This window comes from Corvus moneduloides, chromosome 5 (assembly GCF_009650955.1).
Source record: "Corvus moneduloides isolate bCorMon1 chromosome 5, bCorMon1.pri, whole genome shotgun sequence".
Lineage (NCBI taxonomy): Eukaryota > Metazoa > Chordata > Aves > Passeriformes > Corvidae > Corvus > Corvus moneduloides.
The window spans coordinates 32,384,230-32,401,406 of NC_045480.1; the positions used below are offsets into that span (position 1 = coordinate 32,384,230).

At 38.2% G+C, this 17,177-nt stretch overlaps 1 protein-coding gene across 39 annotated transcripts in view; it reads left to right on the forward strand.

Moving 5' to 3' along the window:
- The window catches only part of SORBS2 (sorbin and SH3 domain containing 2), a 198,641-nt gene that overhangs the window by 45,545 nt on the left and 135,919 nt on the right, over positions 1-17,177 (forward strand). For 6 of the 39 annotated variants that reach the window (XM_032108182.1, XM_032108195.1, XM_032108196.1 and 3 more), the window contains exon 1: positions 6,513-6,662. The exons of 1 other annotated variant lie outside the window; for it this stretch is intronic. The gene's annotated coding sequence lies outside the window, so the exon portion shown is untranslated. Of the gene's footprint in view, positions 1-6,505; positions 6,663-6,980; positions 7,112-17,177 lie in introns of those variants that run through there. 32 more of the 39 variants (XM_032108164.1, XM_032108165.1, XM_032108166.1 and 29 more) reach the window with 20 other exon arrangements.

Genomic DNA, 17,177 nt, shown 5'->3' on the forward strand with positions numbered 1-17,177 from the left:
TAGGACTAGCCCAACATGGTCTCTATCACTTAATACGCCAATCTAATCAGGCAAGAACAACTCTTTTGAGATGAGAGCCACAAGTATGGTCATGTCTAGAGAAGTGTTCTCTATTTTTAGTAAGCTGATTCTCAGCATTGTGCAATGTTGAAAGTAATGGGTGGGACAGCTGGAAAGTGATAATTTGGGGTTGATTTTTACTTAATTTCTTCTTTGTTTTTCCTATGCCAGATTGAACAAAATTAGATTGGTCAGAAGTAAATTAAAAAGCATACTTACTATTTTCTGGGTAGTAGTGCAAGGGGCAGAAAAACACAACAAAATACAGGTGGCTGAAAGGGATTGAGGCTATAGGGAAAAAGGAATATAGACAGGGACAAACAAATCTTTTTTTAAAAAAAGACCAACAACCCCCATCCTAATTATTAGCAATGACTCAGCTATTTCTAGACAGTTCAAGTTGTACAGAAATAGAACAGTTTGAATTGATTCTTGTTGGTTTGGGTCTTTGTGCCAAGCAGGCCTGAGGTAGGATTCAAGAGGAGGTCTAGGTCAGTTGTAAAACTCTCTTGCAAGGTATTTGCAAGAACTGTGGGCAGCATGTGAAAATCAATGTTCCTGCCCCATCTTCCCACCAACAAACTCCTCTTCCTGCCATTTTTTTTCGATTTCTCACAACTGATATTGTATAAATGTAGTGATTAGATGTTAAGAATTGTTTCTCAAAATGGAGAAGAGGAATACATATCCTAATTACTAGAGCATGAAATAGCAGTCCATTAAAGTAGTTATAATAAGGGGTGGGAGACAAAGTGGTGTGAAGCAAGCTTTTGAAATGAAGGGACAGCAAATTGGGAATACAAGGGCCTGAGGCTTTCCAGCAGCTGCTCTCAAGGAGCTACAAAGCTGAAGCAGTGATTTAAGAAAGAGGAAGTGATGCCAGTGGAGAAGGTGCAGTTCAGCAGGACAGTGGCAATAGTCCAAGGATGTGGCTTTCCGTTTTAGGTAAGGAGAAGGTGGTGAAGGATCACAATAGAGGAGTAGGTAAAAGTTTCAGATTTATGTATTATAAATGGAGGAAAGAGGAGACTTGGAGACTGAAAGCTTATCTTTCTAAATATCTAAAAGTGATGTTTGAGAAATACTCACAAATTTGCAGCATAGAGGAGTTGGCTGTTGGTGTCTAAGCAGGGGCAATAACCTTTGTCCTGGATATTTGTTTATTTGCTTCCTCTATAAATTGCAATATGTGAGGAACCTGTTATTGAGAAGTTAATAAAATTTTCACTTAAGAAATCTCTTTGCCCTACTCTCATAGAAGAGATGGGAAAACAGCTCCTTTTCATTATGTAGCTATCAATCTCAAATTTATACTTTTATACACAAGTGTAGAAAATGCAATAAGACTTCATAATATATACTGCCAAGTTTGGTTTTCCAATAAATTGGGAAGCAAAAAATTTCTAGCACTGTCAGCAATTCAGGCCTCTGAGCATTTTGACAGAGCATTGCTGCTGAGACTGGTATTTGATGTTCACAGGAACTCAGGCTTGTAGGGATCTCCAGTTTATAATGGAGACAAAACTTGGTTTTTTTGGGTTCTGGAAACTAGGCGGCCTGGGGTGTTCTTCAAAACTTAATCTGAACTCTTGCTTAGGGCTATGAATTAATGTAGTTATTTAATAGAACAGTCAGTACATGACGCAATCAGGACTGGAAAACTTTCAAGTACAAATTGACAAGATAATCTATTAATTGTCTTGGCAATATCCTTGGCATTCTCTGAAAGCACAGTGCATTTCAGTAGCAGTTTCTCTTTTTTTGTTTTGCTTTAGGTCACAGAGGACCTCTTGGTGGTATTTCCAAAATTCTGAGGATAACTTTAAGACATTTCCTTTCTGTGCGTTAGTCTTGTTTTTGAAGGTTTGTTATTTTTTCTTAAAACTGCACATTTAAGCATTCATTTTTGGGAGAACCTTGAATATTATGTCTTTTTGAGCTCAAGGTCACATTTCTTCTCTCAAATACCATCCTAAAAATCTGAAAATGGAACATTTATCCATACTATAATTCTCCTGATTTAAAATCTACTCAATACATCATAAAACTTGAGATGTTTTCTCGGGATAAGTGAAAAAAAAGTTGCATATGTGTTATGGTATATATATATGTATACGTATAACTTTTTAACTTATATAATATGTTAAATAATCCAATTTCATAGGCAAGCAAACAGAAAAGAAAAATAATGAGTCTATTTCAGATTCTATTTCATCTTACTTAAAATGCAGCAGAAATTAATCCAAAACTGTATGTCCAAACAGCTAAAAAGCAGCTTAATTTAATTTTATAATATTTTGTATTTTAAATTAGGCAGTTATACCTCCACTGTTGCCTTTTTACTAAATTATATCAGAAAGTAAAACACTAAATGTGGGATAGGAAATAGTGTGGAAATTGCTCCAGGAATTCAGCAGCATCTTTAACACTGGTGTAAAACATGAGGGATCTAGTCTTATTAGGTTAAGACTCTTTCATCTCTAATTAATTACAAAAGGGCTTCAGGGTTTCCCTTTAAAGTTTTTAAATATTTGTTTTAAAGAAAATCAGTTACTTCTCTCTTCTCTCCTATGTTATGGCTGTACTACATATAATGAGGAATGTGTCTCAAAGGGCAACTGTGAATAAAACAATATACTTCCTGTGATAAGAATTTCCCAAATACGCTCAAGAAGTTGTTCCTGCAATGCTCTTGTGATTGTTTTATTTAAATGCATGACACACCTTAAATACTGAAATCAACTCATTGCTCTATTCAATCTAGATAGAATTCTCTGACAGCATCTTTGCCAAGTATCTGGTTGAATTCACAGTACAGAAAATTGGTCAGAGCTGTTATTGGTGAGAACCTGAAAATACAAAGCCAATAGCTAGAGTTGCCCTCAGTGTTCAGTAGCTGGAGGAGCTACAAACAAGTTTGACCCTGGACAAAAGTAACTCTTTCTGTCTGAATTCCGGTTCACTCTTCTACAGGTTGTGTCTCGGGCAGTTAATTATAGTAATGTCCTGGGAACTGGATATCGGAGCTTTTTTCATAGGCTTCTCATCACCTGGAACCTTGGAAAAACAATGTTAACTAGTCTGTACTTCAGCATACCCACCTACAAGTATTCATTGTGTTTATCTACTGCTTTGCATCTAAGCAAGTTGACCAAACAATATAAAAAAAAATTAGTCATTTTAAATTTGAGACCTTTGATAGATGATGATTTCTTTATTATTAGAACAGTCCAATTTGCCTTCATAAATCTTTTTCATTTCAATATATCATCAAGTGATTACAGAAATTGAATGAGGGTCAGAAAGATCTGTAATTGTTAATGATATTCAGGATTGCTGAACACTAGGTGTTTTCCTACTTGGATAGTTAATGTATGTAGGAATAATTGAAATGCAATGCAATAAATATAATGCTGATTTTAATACAGTAATCGCTTCTTAACGTAGGATCTGTTCTTTTGACATTTCCTGTCCAAGAGTGACAATGCTTTTTAATATTTATTATAGTTCATGCTTTTAAAACAGAGTTAGAATGCAAATTAATTATTCATAAACAAAGAATTTTAATTAATTGTATGCAAATCACAGTTCTTGGGTTGATTTAAGAATTAAATGTTGCCTTAATGGAGGTATATGTTTTATGGAGCTGGTTTGAGACAGCTGGAAACCACTTTGTGAAGGAAAATAGCAGGACAGGCTGAACTACAGTGGTGAACGATATGCCGATACAAGTATTGCAGATAAGGCTGAGAACAATGCTTGTTATTCCTGTCTCAAAACTGAAGATGGTTAGCAATGTTCTGGTGAAGAATTGGTGAATACTAGTTTTCTTTCAGCTCTGATCGTTCTGGTATGAGCATCTGTCCTCCAGGTACTACAAGTGGGATCACGAAGCTCATTTGAATTAACGTGGGAGTAGGATTTGAGCACAGATACCAAATGATGTGTTCTATTTTCGGCTCTGTTCTAACACAGCAGGCTAGTGGTTATCTTTAAGTACTTAAATACTCACTGTAGGGTCAGTATGACTCTATGCCTTGCACTTAAATTTTTATGTAAGGGGAGCATGCTAGAAGCCACTATTTCAGCTGCCTGGTTCTGGAGCTTTCCTAGAAACACAGACATGCCAGTGTAACTGAGTCTTGGGGGACTACCAGAGACCATTCAGTCTCACAGCTTCACTGTGGGTTCAGTTCAAATCCTTTGATGTTATGATTTTAGTGAGTTTTGCCAGGAGAAATTTTATGACTGTGCAGAGCATGCATCAGAAACTGTTTCTAGGACTTCTGTGGAGCTTTTAGGTAAACTCAGGTTAGCTTCTCACAATTTGTGCTTTAACTGTTTGCTGAATTGGAGCCATAATCTGCACTTGGGTTAAGCCTCTTTTAATTTCTGCCTAATCACTTATGAAACTGCAGAGAAGAAAGGTTGCATGTATGTGTATATTGTTAATTGCTATGAGATACTGCAGGAAAAGCTCCATCACCCTTTTCTGGATAGAAGTGTACCTGCATTACAGACAGAGTTCTAGATCCCTAAATATTGAATTATGAACTTGTAATCTTAAAACAGGCTTTTATTAAAAAAAAAATTAAAACATTTTTATGAGTATACTTTCACTGTACTTTCAGGTGCCTGCACATGTACAGATATGGAGATGTGGACAAATATCCTGAAACCTTTCCAAGCTGTAACATATTGTTTAAAAACTCACGGCCTCTATGTTTCCAAAATCTATTTTAGCCTGCCTGTGGACAGTATTGTGATAGTAACCACACTTAGTGCAATAAAGTGGTAGAAAACCTGTTTGTGTCTTCCCTTACTGAAAAGCATTTTTAGAGTTGCTGTTTTTTGTTTTTTTTAAGTTAGTGACTGTATCAATGCATTAAAAAAAAAGAGACTGGATATGCAGTCTGTTTCATGTTGCTTATTAACAAAAAAAAGTTAGTGAACCAATCATGGTGAAATGGTATTCTTGTAATGCAGGCTGGTTTTGTTTTAATTCTTAGTATGTAAATAATTACTTCAGTAGTTTAATGTTTTCCAGGCAAAAGCTTCAGAATTGGGTTGCCAAATCAGCAGACATCCCTTTTTGATCATAAAGTACTGTTGAACAGTAGTCATGGCAGCAAAAGAATCTGTTTGAGTCACAGGAGCTAGGAGCACTTTCACCTGATGCTAGCACAGACTCAGCCCCAGCTCTAGTTTGAGAGATGTGAACATCCACAACCCTTTTTAAGAAGGCTAAGAGAAAAAGAAAGAAGACTAAACTAGCATTACTGTTGAAGCACCTATTTAAATATACTGGAATGTTTCAGCTCCAACACCTCAGAAATCTAAACAGAATTTACCTACTTGTCTCCTTGTGAGCCCCTCCCGCGTCACTTTCATAGAGCTCAATACTCACTTTCAGAGAAACTAGCACTTAGACAAGGAAAAGAGGGTAAAGATGCTGAGGGAAGAAATGAGTAAAATCCACCCAAGTGGACCTTAGTTCTCTGCCCAGGACTCCACAGTGACACCACTGCCCTTGGATCCTGAGAGCAGCAAATTCACTTGGAGTGGTGGAGCAGCAGAGCTTTGTCTACAAATTGTACTCAGACGCGAAAAGTCTGCTGTAGCTCTAGGAAAGTATAACTGAACAAGGAAATGCAGTTATTTCATGTATGTAGTACATCAATCCCTGCTAACAACTGGGAAGTTCTGACCAATACTCAGAACTCTGGTGTATGAAATGCAGTACGCTTGCTTAGATACATTTAATGCTTCTAAATGACTTTTTGAGAACTTCAGGTTGATGGCTGCTGCTTGTGCTCTCTAGCTTTTATTCCTGACTCCTTAGGCAGCTGAGATATGAGTTAATGACAGGTCTTGAAGAGTGGAAATTTTTATAAGCAGTTTTAAATTGCTCACAAATGTCTCCTTTTCTTCCTACTTCTAACTGAAAGGAAGGAAGTGTTATTCTAAATAGGATAAAATTGGTTTACATGGTGATTGCAATGTACAAGCTTTGAAAGTCATCTAACAAGCAGCAACATTTAAGATCAATCAATGTGTTTATGAACACTAGGAATTGTGATAATGTCAGGGGTTAGCTTATTGTGAATGAGTGGGGACTTAGGCTTTATTGTTGGAAAACTGGCTGACTATTGTACAATGGTTATCCCTAATGGTTATTTCCTAGGTAAGGACGATTATTTACCCCGACTGCTTACACAGTGCCCCGTCAATTTTGGCGCTTCACTTTGGCGCATCAGAGGCGCTTCCCTGACCGCGTTCACACGGTAATTTGCAGCCCCCGGGCCCGGGTCGCTCTCAGCGCCGCCTCATCCCCGCTCCGTGCGGGGGGCTCGGGGAGCGCGGGCGCGGCGGGCGCTCCGCGGGCGCGGTGCCGGAGCCGCCGGGGCGGGCCGGGCCGGGCCGGGCCGCTGTTGGCTGTTGCCATGGCTCCGGCAAGCCGGGGGAGCCCAATGAGCGCTCTGCGGCGGTGCCGAGGGGACCAGCCATTTTGCTTATGGAAAACAATGTGACATATTATGCTGTGCTGTACCGGGGAATAAACAAAAATCCCGTCGGGGGACGCAGAAGAAACGGGCATATTAGTGAGTAATTCCGGCGGCAGAGCGGGCTCGCGGGCTGCCATTTTGACAGGCTGGCGGCTGCCGCTCTCGCCGCTGATCGGGGGAGGTGGAATGCGGGGCGATAATGCTGCATATCTGCTGTCAGGCAGCGGAGCGGGGGTTTGTCGTGTGAAGGCAGGGTTCCTCCGCAGTGCTGTCTCGGCATCTCGCTAGCCGCCGCTCGGAGCGGAGCCGGGGATCCAGGGGCAGGATCCAGGGGAAGGGAGCCGCCCCTGCTGCTGGCGCTCGGAGCGCGGCTGGCGCCGGGGCGCGGGCGCTGCGAGGCGCGGGCGCTGCCAGGAGCAGGTGTGCGGCTCGGCCCGGCGCCGCTGCAGCTCCCGGGCTGCTCCCGCCGGCCCGGCGGGCGAGCTGCTGCCGCCGGGCTCCGCCGCAAAAGGGAGCCGCTGTGCGCCTCGGCTGCTGCGAGAGAGGTACCTGGGCACGGGCTGGCGCGGGTCTGTGGCACAGCTGAGCACAACTTCGTGCGAGAAATAAGCTTCTCTTGGTATCTGTGCCTTGGAAGGTTGGCTTTGGTCGATGGCTGGTTTAGGGTGCTTGCTGAATTCACTGATCTGACTGCATTGTCCTTAAACATTTCGACGTGGTGTTCCATATGGTTGCTGATTCAGAAGGATGCTTCCAACAGATGATAAATTTTTTAGTAGATAATTCTGCTAAAAGGCTAGGATTATTTTTTTTGTTTGGGTTGTCATTGTGTTTTTTATTCTCAGGATAGCGTGGGTGAAATAAAATATTACAGAACTCACGAGCATGTTTGAAAAGCCTTACATCACTGAGTTCATCACTAGTGGATTCCATGCATTGTGTTCAGTCTCAGTGTTAGATTTATATTGTCCAACTGCTGCTGTGCAGTATGTAGGTCATAATAAAAAGCAGCTTTTTCACTAGCTTTCAATGGACTGCATGCCCCAGTGCTGTGGTTGATTAGTTTGTGGTACTTGTGCTGTTAAGAGTAGTGGTATTAAAGCCAGCTCACACCTCCTTTTTAAAGATATCGCACATTCCGTGCTAGACAGAGCACAACACGCCCATTGTGTCCCTCCGTTTGGTGTTCAATAAAAGGAAGGAAACGAACACTCCACATGGAGCACCAGCACATTAATAGCACAAGACGGTTAAACTTTTATTGAACAATCCCAGTGATTCTGAGATAATCTACTGAAGGTAGAGACAATAAAAACACTTAGACATATATAAGGAACTAATTGGAATGGGAGAGGTCTTCTAATAGGGAGTATGTGTTAGTGCTGTAGATTTTCAATGCAAAATGAATTGTTCTGAATAGTTATTAATCACAACACATCTGCTGTAGTTAAACCTAGGTCAATAAAACCTCAATCCCTCAGGACAGATATAGTTTCTATTAAAAGTAGCATTTTCCAAACTACCAACTGTATTCTTATGCATTAATACAATTTCTGAATTAGATTATAATGCAATGCATTAAATTATTCTGACAATTGATCCAAATATTCCGATTCAGTTTGCATCTATAGAAAATGAGATGATATTTTGATCTTAGGTCTTCTTTAATAATTATGTGGATTTAAATCCCACTGAGATGAGCCATTTGTTTGGACAGTTGAGTGGGCATGAAATCAAGAATTTGAGGTCTGGTATCTTTATAGTTAAATTAGTAACCAGCACTCTGTAACTAGGAGCCAAATTCCAATGTGTTGTTTCTGTATATATCCTGCAAAGGCATTTGAACAAGCATGTTCAGCAGCTATCCCCCAAATGAGACATTGAATTTGGAAGCAGCAGTATATAATTGAATTGCTACTATGTGTTCATCCCATTAGAAAAGCTCCATCTTACTTGAACCATTTCAGGATTTTGTTTTGTGGTGAATGCACACAACAACTTCTTTCTCTGTGCCTCTGTGTAGGGGTCACACAGTAAGTGGTTTCGATAACTGCCTTCATCTGTAATCTAGAAAGTGGAATGTGCCTTGATAGTGTGGTACTGCATGAATATTTATAATTGAGTCTGTAATTATGAAAATTATAAACAAGCAGAGCTACTATTTACTTTAAGATGTTGATAAGTCTTTAACAAAGAGGGAGCTTTTGTTACAGCAGTGAGAAACATGGATATAGCAGTATACAAAATGTGAAGGATCTGGCAGTTCAAGGTGGGTTGATTCTCACTGTGGATTCTTCTCACTATGAAGAATTTATGGTGTGAGGAAAACAAGTGAAGACTAGCAATGACTAATCACTAAACAGTGTACACCCATTAGGTGCATCTTATTAGTCAGTATTATTTAAACCAATATTCTGTGCTGTTTCCATTCTGCTTTTCTCCTTTTGTTATTTTTCTCATATCGATTCCCAGCTTCCCTCTGCATCCTTACTGTCTCTTTGGCAACATTTGATCCCATCAGAGCTATTTGTAAATCAAATCGGTGACTGTCAGTAATGGTCATGGAGGTGCTGCAATAGAATCTGATGCGGAGGAAGAGTTTAAATGAGTTAGAAGTAAGAAACAGCAACCAAGTAATGAGCGTATCCAGTGCGAACTAATTCCACATGATGTAAGTTTTAAAGGCCTGGAACTGGGTCACTGGTGTAGAAATCAAATGGGCATGCATGGAGAGGGACATTTTTCATCTCATGGTGAATTGAAGTGTACTTTTAAACAGAAGGTTTACAAGGAGACCTTGTAAATAATATGACATTGGACAAATTGGAAAGTTTTGTATTAAAAATGGTAGTGTCAAGTTCTAGTTGAAGTCTAGAAGTTTTTCAGGTTTCAGTGGAACCACGGTTTTTATCAAGAGGTGATTATGCATTATTTGAAAGCCTGTAGGTTATCCAAAGTCAGGCTCTCTCTTGCTCAGCAGAGATGTAAATAATATCAGCTGTCATGCTTTAACATTACAGTCGCTTCAAACATTTTTTTAGACAGATGACCTTAGAAGGTGACTCTGGGTCCATGTGTAGCTCTTAAACAGAATACCAACAAAGCAAAAGCAGGCAGGTGAATCCTAAAATGCAGTTTTATTAGTAGCAGGTGCAAATAGTAATAGAAATAAGAGACCAGGATGTCCGGAGGAGGTAAAATCAAGTCATGTAGCAGCTTATTTGGTGTGCTGTTTGTTTAAAATAATCAGGTTTGAGCAAACAGTGATAAGCATCAACCAATCATGGGCTGTGTGGAGCATGGTAACCTTATAAGAGCTGGTGTGGAAATGTGTTACCTACCCTCAGCCTATGGACTCTTCTCGGTGTAGTTATATGCATGACCACCCTGTGAGCAGCAATGCAGATGGGATGTGCCCAGGGCAGACACTCAGGTATCGAGTTAGGGTACGTTGTATGATGTTACACTGTGGAATGGCTGAATGTCACTTCTGTACCGGAAGGATCAGGTATTGAATGTAACACATGGGTTATGGGGTTGTGTCTGGAGTGCACAACCTCCATTAGATGTGACCTTGCAACAGTATTTCTGCTCCAGTGAGACTGTCTGCACAAAAATAGAAATAAAAATTGTCAATTTCTGCTTGTTTGTAAACTAGAAATGTACAAATGTGTACTTTGTTATTGTCCTACTGCTCTGATACCAGTCCTTTCTCATGTTATTATTTCCTGTTGGATTAAGCATGTTAGTGTTGCCAGTCTGAACTTCCTTTCTTCACTATTGTATGTAATGTGCAGCTTCCTATTTAAGAGAAGACTGTGCCACAGGTGCTCTGTGTTCATTTTTATTCAAATAGTCTGGTGTCTTTTCATGGAAGTGTTTTGACAAAAGCTGACCCTTCTGAAATTATGAAGCTTCTTAACATTTAAAAGCTAAAACAAAAGCTAAAAAGACTTTCAAAGGCAGTGATGTAATGGAAAATTTCATGTATGGGAGGTAAAAGGGAGAGAAGTAAGTACATAAAAGGGCAGCATGTATCTTTGAGTACAGGCATGCTGGATGACCACATTTTAGGTCTACTCCTGCTTTCAGTGTTTTTGAAGCATGTAATGTATTTTTCTGTTCAGATGTAGTGCTCCAAAACGGTGATACATCATACTTTACAGCTGCTGTAAAGTAGGAAATTCCAAAGGCGGACCCTTTTCTTCTGTTATTTCTAACTTCTTTCCCTAAATAGATTGATTTTTTTGGTCTTTCTGTACTGAATACAGATAGTGTTCTGACTCATCCACCCTTAAAAACCTCACCAACCATCATGAGGGGGTTGAATAGCACAGATGTAGTTCTGTGTTCTTAAGTAACCTGAGTAACATAGTGCAGTTTTGAAGAGGTGATGCTGAAGGTCCTGAGTTTCAAAGAATAGTGGGAAAAACACAGTTACAGGAAAAGCAAACATTCTTCTTCTCAATCATTACTATGCTCAAGCTATGCACTAAACATTTTCATTAGCCTTTTCCTAAAATAGCTGTTAAATAATGCTGAGAGATAGAATAGTGAGAGCTTTACTTATTTTAAGGGTACTTGTCTTGCATTTTATGTACAAGTATTAAAGCTGTGTACAACTGAATTGTTTGATGGATACCTAAAGCTATCCTTAGTTCAGCAGCAGTGGCTGATCAACTAAATTTGTCCACAAGCATAGCGGCTTTATCTGTTTGCTTCTTCAGGACCCAAAAGAATATGCAGGGATGCATGATGAAACCAAATGGAAATGGAATCAGTAACTGCAGTTCTCACAGCTGAAAGTCAGATTCATTGAAGTTTATAAAAACAGTAAAATTCATTGCTTTCTAAGGGTTGCATTTGGTTGTAGGATCATCAGTTATGATAATCAGAAATCAGTAGTTGTGACTGAAGGTCAAAATAGGTGGAAAGGTCTTTGTGTTTTTTCAAACAGTTTAAAATCAACCTGTCTGGTTCCTTAATGTACTGTTGTTTTTGTGGTTTGGGTTTTTTTTTTCTGAGCAGCACCAATAGGTGAAATCCCAGTTGAACTGCAGCAAGGCTGAAAGGTGACTGTAACCCTTCCTAAGAGGCTTAGGGTTGGATGGTGTAGCCTGTGATTAGAAGGGGTAGGGACTATGTCAAGAGCAGGGCAGCCGTAGAGTGTTCTTGTCAGCATGATGCCATGTTGTCTGAGGACTCCTAATTAACCATAGCCTGAATGTAAAGCTTCATCACCGTAGTGTACCTTGAGTGCTATCACGTTTCATAAAACCACGTCTCTCTCACTGGGATTAACTTGCTAATACTAATACTTTGTCAAAGTTTAGTTTTAGCAAATGGTGGTGTGGGGAAGGCTGTCCAAGATTCAGTTATCTGGATCAATTCTGATGTCTGAAAAATGCATAAACTGAAAATTACATGTTGCTACAGAGGGTCTGTGTGCATATGAACAGTATTTTCACTATTTGAAGTGACTACAGTGAAAAGCAGTGATTCAGGCAATAGAACAAAGCATGGGGTAGATAAATTGGATGCTTTTACTGCTGTTTTTCTTTTAATGTTCATTTTTTCTTAATAATAAAAAATTAGACATGATGATAAAAAACCCTTCATTTTTTAAATATAAATAAACATATAAAAACATTTCTGTAAACATAAATGTAATTCAACATGTCATCAAGCAGGTGCAAAATGGCATTTTAAGATACTAAATGCCTGTTTCACATTGGATTTTGTATTCATTTGAGAACTTCACATTCTCTATTCTGTTGGTATGAGACCTTTTGTACTACCTTGGACTATGATAAATAAGGAAGAGTAAATAATTGGTATGAGGCAATTATTGATTGGTGAGAATTACAAAGGAATTTCAGAAAGGTTATTTAGTAAGTCTCTAGCACAGGGTGTTTTGCTCTCTCCAATGAAGCAGCCATAATGGACCTGCATAAGGAGTGGATTAATGGGTTAGATGGCCCAAGCTTGGCTTGGTATTTTAACAGCTGTTTGTAAACATCATGAAGCATCTATGTGTTTTGAATTTGAGACTTTTCAGCTCTTGAGAAAATCCTAAGATGTAGTGATTGGCCTAGATGAAGTATACAATAAATAATTCCCTTTTGAACATAAAGGTTACACTACTGACTTTTGTGTCTTTTGCGCTTTGCACTTGTTAAAATCTTAAGCAGTTACTGTCTGATTTAGGCATCAACCGTGTATTTTCTTTCTTCCTACTAATAGTAAAGATTTTAAAGAAAAACAAGCAGTAGCAACCCAAAGGGGTGCCAGTGCAAAACACTGGTTATGTTTCATTTAATTCATATATTGATCAGGTACATCACGCTGCTCCTTCTAGCCAGTCATGCAGTTACACATTTTAATAAGCAGATTCTGACAGAAGACAGCAGTTGCCAGCACAAATTTAATTTAATTTAGTTTCTAGTGAATTTCTAATGAACAGGGAACTCTAAGCAGTGACGTTCTCCAGATAATCAAATTCATGGTAATTGCAGTTTTTCTTTTGGAGAAATCTGTATTTGTTAGGAATCTGGAGGAAATAATTATTTCAGTGTGACTGGTGCAATCAAATGGTTTACTTTGAATAAGTAAAATATAAAAGAGGCTAATCAAATGAAGTGCTACTGTATGAGAGCAAAACAAAAGGCTGACAGGTTTGACAGTAGAATAAAGACCAAACCAAAGGCTTTGTTTTGACATACATGCAGATAATCAGGAAAATTCAAGTCTTTTAAGAGACCTCTTCTATAAGGGTCACTTTACAGATACGGATCATGTAATCTGAGCCTTGCAGATTATCATTCTACTTTTAAACAAGTACAAGAGAGAGGTTTTTAATTCCTTATTTGCATAGCTGTAGATTTACACATTCATATGCTTTTGCCATTGGCATTTGATTCGCAGATGACTGATTTATGGTCTTGAGCAAAGGCCAAATTCAGGACACACTTTTAACTGTCAGGACTGCAAACTCTACCAAAATTGTTTGAAAGACAGCACCTGTTGTAATTAACACATACAAAGCCAGTAGGAGGATGCCTTCCAGCTTGAGGAAATACTCCTCTTATGAGCAAGGCAATAATAATTGGAGAGAGATGGTATGCTAAATTAATTCAGGTGTGAATTTGTTTTTTGTTCTATTTATTAGTGTAATTACCTTAAACATAATTCTTGAAAATCAGTCACTGCTTAGATAAAAAACACAAATGAAAATAAACGTGTCAGTATGACTAAAAGAGCTACAGAAAGTAGAGCAGGGTCAAGTTCTCTTTGCAGTAGGTGCTGAACATAAAAGATGGAAAAGGCCTGATGCAAAGGTAAACTGAAAAGTAGGTTTATTAACAGGTGGCTTTGACCACTGTTTGACTACAATAACAGTGGTTTCTTGATTTCCTGTAGCAGAAATGAAAATTTAAAAGGTGTCTGAGGAAGAAGCAAGTAGTAGCTTTGAAGATGAACTTGGGAAGTGTTCTTACGATGAAAGATTACTTTCTTATCTTATGAATGGATGAAATGTATGTGGGAAAATTTGAGCAGATACTGTGAAGAGACTTTTGGGAGTTGCAAGAGGAGACAGGAAGAGTATTACAAAACTGCTTGAAAGGGAAAAGGAGAAAGATAGATGTAATTGCTGCAGTGAAAATACAACGAGCCATCTATATGGACCCTCTATTCTGGTGCAGGGACAGCTACAGTGGCTTCAAAGAAAAAAAAATTAGACTGGTCTCATGGGGTGCATTTTGCATAGATCAGAACATGTTACTTAAAACTGTGGGTTCAGATACTGTAGTTAAATTGTATGTTGACAAGAGGCCTAAACAATAGCATTCCTCATGGGGGACCAAAAAAAAAAAAGATAAATCAGGCTTCCAAAGTTCTGTGGAGAAATCAGTCAGCTCAGGAAAAGCTACAAACATGCTTAGAGTGAAGGGGAAACAGGTGTGAAGAAACATGAGCCAGCTCCTTGAGGAATTCACATACTTAAGTATTCAAGAGGTTTTTTGGGGGTTTTATTCAAAAAAAAGACCCCAAAAGGTCATGTTTGCATTCTAGTCAAATTCCAACCCAAACACAGTGTGCCAGGGCAAGCTACAGATTTAATTTTTTAAATTGTTTTTTAGTCTTCATATGGACACATAGTAATTCCAATTAAAATTTTCAGATTTGAAAACAAATTTATCTCCTTCTGTGGTTTTATTCTTTGTGTTGTATTTCATTCTTGGGAGACCCAAATGATTGAGTCCTGTCTGTTCATAAGCACTTTAGATGAAGCAATTGAAATCTGTGTTTTCAGTGTGACTGCCGATTATGGAAATGGGCTTCTCTCTAGCTGTCCTGCACCAGCAATGCAATAAAGCAGTTCCGAAGATGAGATCAGCTGCTAGGGAGCTCTAATTTCTGTCCCTTGGTTTTGTACCAAATTGTTTCAACTGGGACAAAATCTGTTAGAATGTTGGTGGGATATTTCGTACATTTTGCTTTAGGTACAAGTGTATTAGGACTGTAAATTTTTTATGGAAAATGTCCATTTCTCAGTGTACTGCTTGGTTTTAAAATTGTGGGCTGAGCTGGAGCTTGGAGGTGGCTTGAGTTCAAACATAGCTTGAAATCATAATTATATTGCAAGCTTTCTTGTGTCTAGTCCTGTCAAATCTGTGTAATTCTACTGTCATCCTCAGTATTGTATATATTGTAGTTAGACTTCTCTTCCGAAACATATTGGAAGATAAAGTCCATAGCTTCTCTTTATAGTCATTAAAAGTGTGGGATTTTTTCTGAACTAATTGCAGATAATGCTGTGAAAAATTCACATTCAATACCTAAATTTGTCAAAACAAGCTAACAATATATGTAATTTAAATCTTCATAAAAGAAACCACTTCTTTTGAATTTTAGACTTACTTTCTCTAGTGCTAACCTGTGGATAGTTTTTACTAAGTACTTTCTTAAAGAGCTAAAACAATTTTTAGCTTTGCTTGGCCCAAAAGCAGATAATTTTTTAAATGAACTTTTTTAGGGATAGGTTTGGAACTGTACTCTGAGGCCTCTACCCTTTTTGGTGGATATAATATACAATTGTAGAATTTTTACCCTTACTTTTACAAAACTGTGAAATCTTGTTTCTTGTTTCTCATAATCCGAAATTAGTGTCTTACACTGCAAGTGCTGAAATGATGATTCAAGTTTGGCCTTGTAAGAATGCAATCTGAATAACATTTTTAAAAGCAAGGGCATGACTTCAAGGCAGTTGTTCGTCTGTGACTTACCTTGAACCTGGGTGTATATAGTATTCTTTACAAAGACATATACTAAACAAGGAAATTAGAATTTATTTAAATGTTTGCTTGAAGAGGGCAGAGAGGAATTTAGCAAAATGACACAAATGAAATTAATATAGACTTTAGTATTTTTGAAAGTTCTTATTGATATTTTCTCTCTTTGAATGCAATGGTAAGAATCCTCCCTGAATTAATTAAGTGTAGTTGCAGTAAATTTGTGTGCTTTTAGAATGGCTCTGAAAGGGCCTTAGCATCCAGCTTTTCACTATTCTAGTTTTAGTTTCAGCCCAAAGTGCCTGTAAATTTCTTTTGAAGACTACTGGAAAGATAGATACAAGACGAAAAAAGTGTTGCACTTGAATCTGCATCCCTTGATACAATGATTTTCTGATTGTTATTACTTACACAGGCATTTCAGTCTTACTATCATTAGTACGATCTTGGCTGAAAAGGTTGGCACCGTCTTGAATGAACCTTCTAACCTTATTTACAGTGTATTTATTACTGGAAATGGTTTCACATGTTCATATACACAAATTTTACCATATTTGGGGAATGTTCTGTTAGATAAATAGTCCTGTCTCTTAAAGCTTGATGAACATCAGAAGTTATGTTCAAATTATGCTGTGCATTTCAACTTGGGATCCTACAAATGCTAACCAGATTTGCAAATTAAGGTCAGTGCAGTTTTGATGTTTTTTCATGTTAAACTTTCTGTGCTGTCTGTATCAGACACACCTGTGAGTTTGAAATGTCACCATCGAAATCGAGGTTAGCCTCATGAAGAGGAGGAATCAGGAAATAGAGTGTCTTTGTGTTGTCATTTCAAAGGCAGCAATAATACTGCATCATAAAAAAATTTTGTGTGTTGACTTCTTTCTGTGTGGATCACATAAAAGTTAGCATAGAGGTTTGGTTTTTTTATATTTCAATGCTATTTCTCTTTTTAAAAGTACTATTAAAATGATTTAAACTACTCAACTTACAGACAGTTTAGACTTTGATCTTAACTCACGTGTTTCTAGTTCATGCCACCCATCTATCGTAAGCTGATTTTGTTATAAATAACCAAAAGCTGTACAGATACTATGTAAAACTATTAGTGATTTCCCCCCTCTGTTGTTGCACTCTGGTTTCAAACTCTAGTCTTCAGATAACTGTCAATCACATGTAATTTCTTTTCACCCTGCTCGTCAGAATGTAAAGGCAAAAAAATAACAGAATGCTTTTCTAATGATCTCCTTATAGCAATTTGTTAATTGCTGTAGGAATCAAATGTGCATGAACTTAAATTTTAAGTCAATGTGTTCAA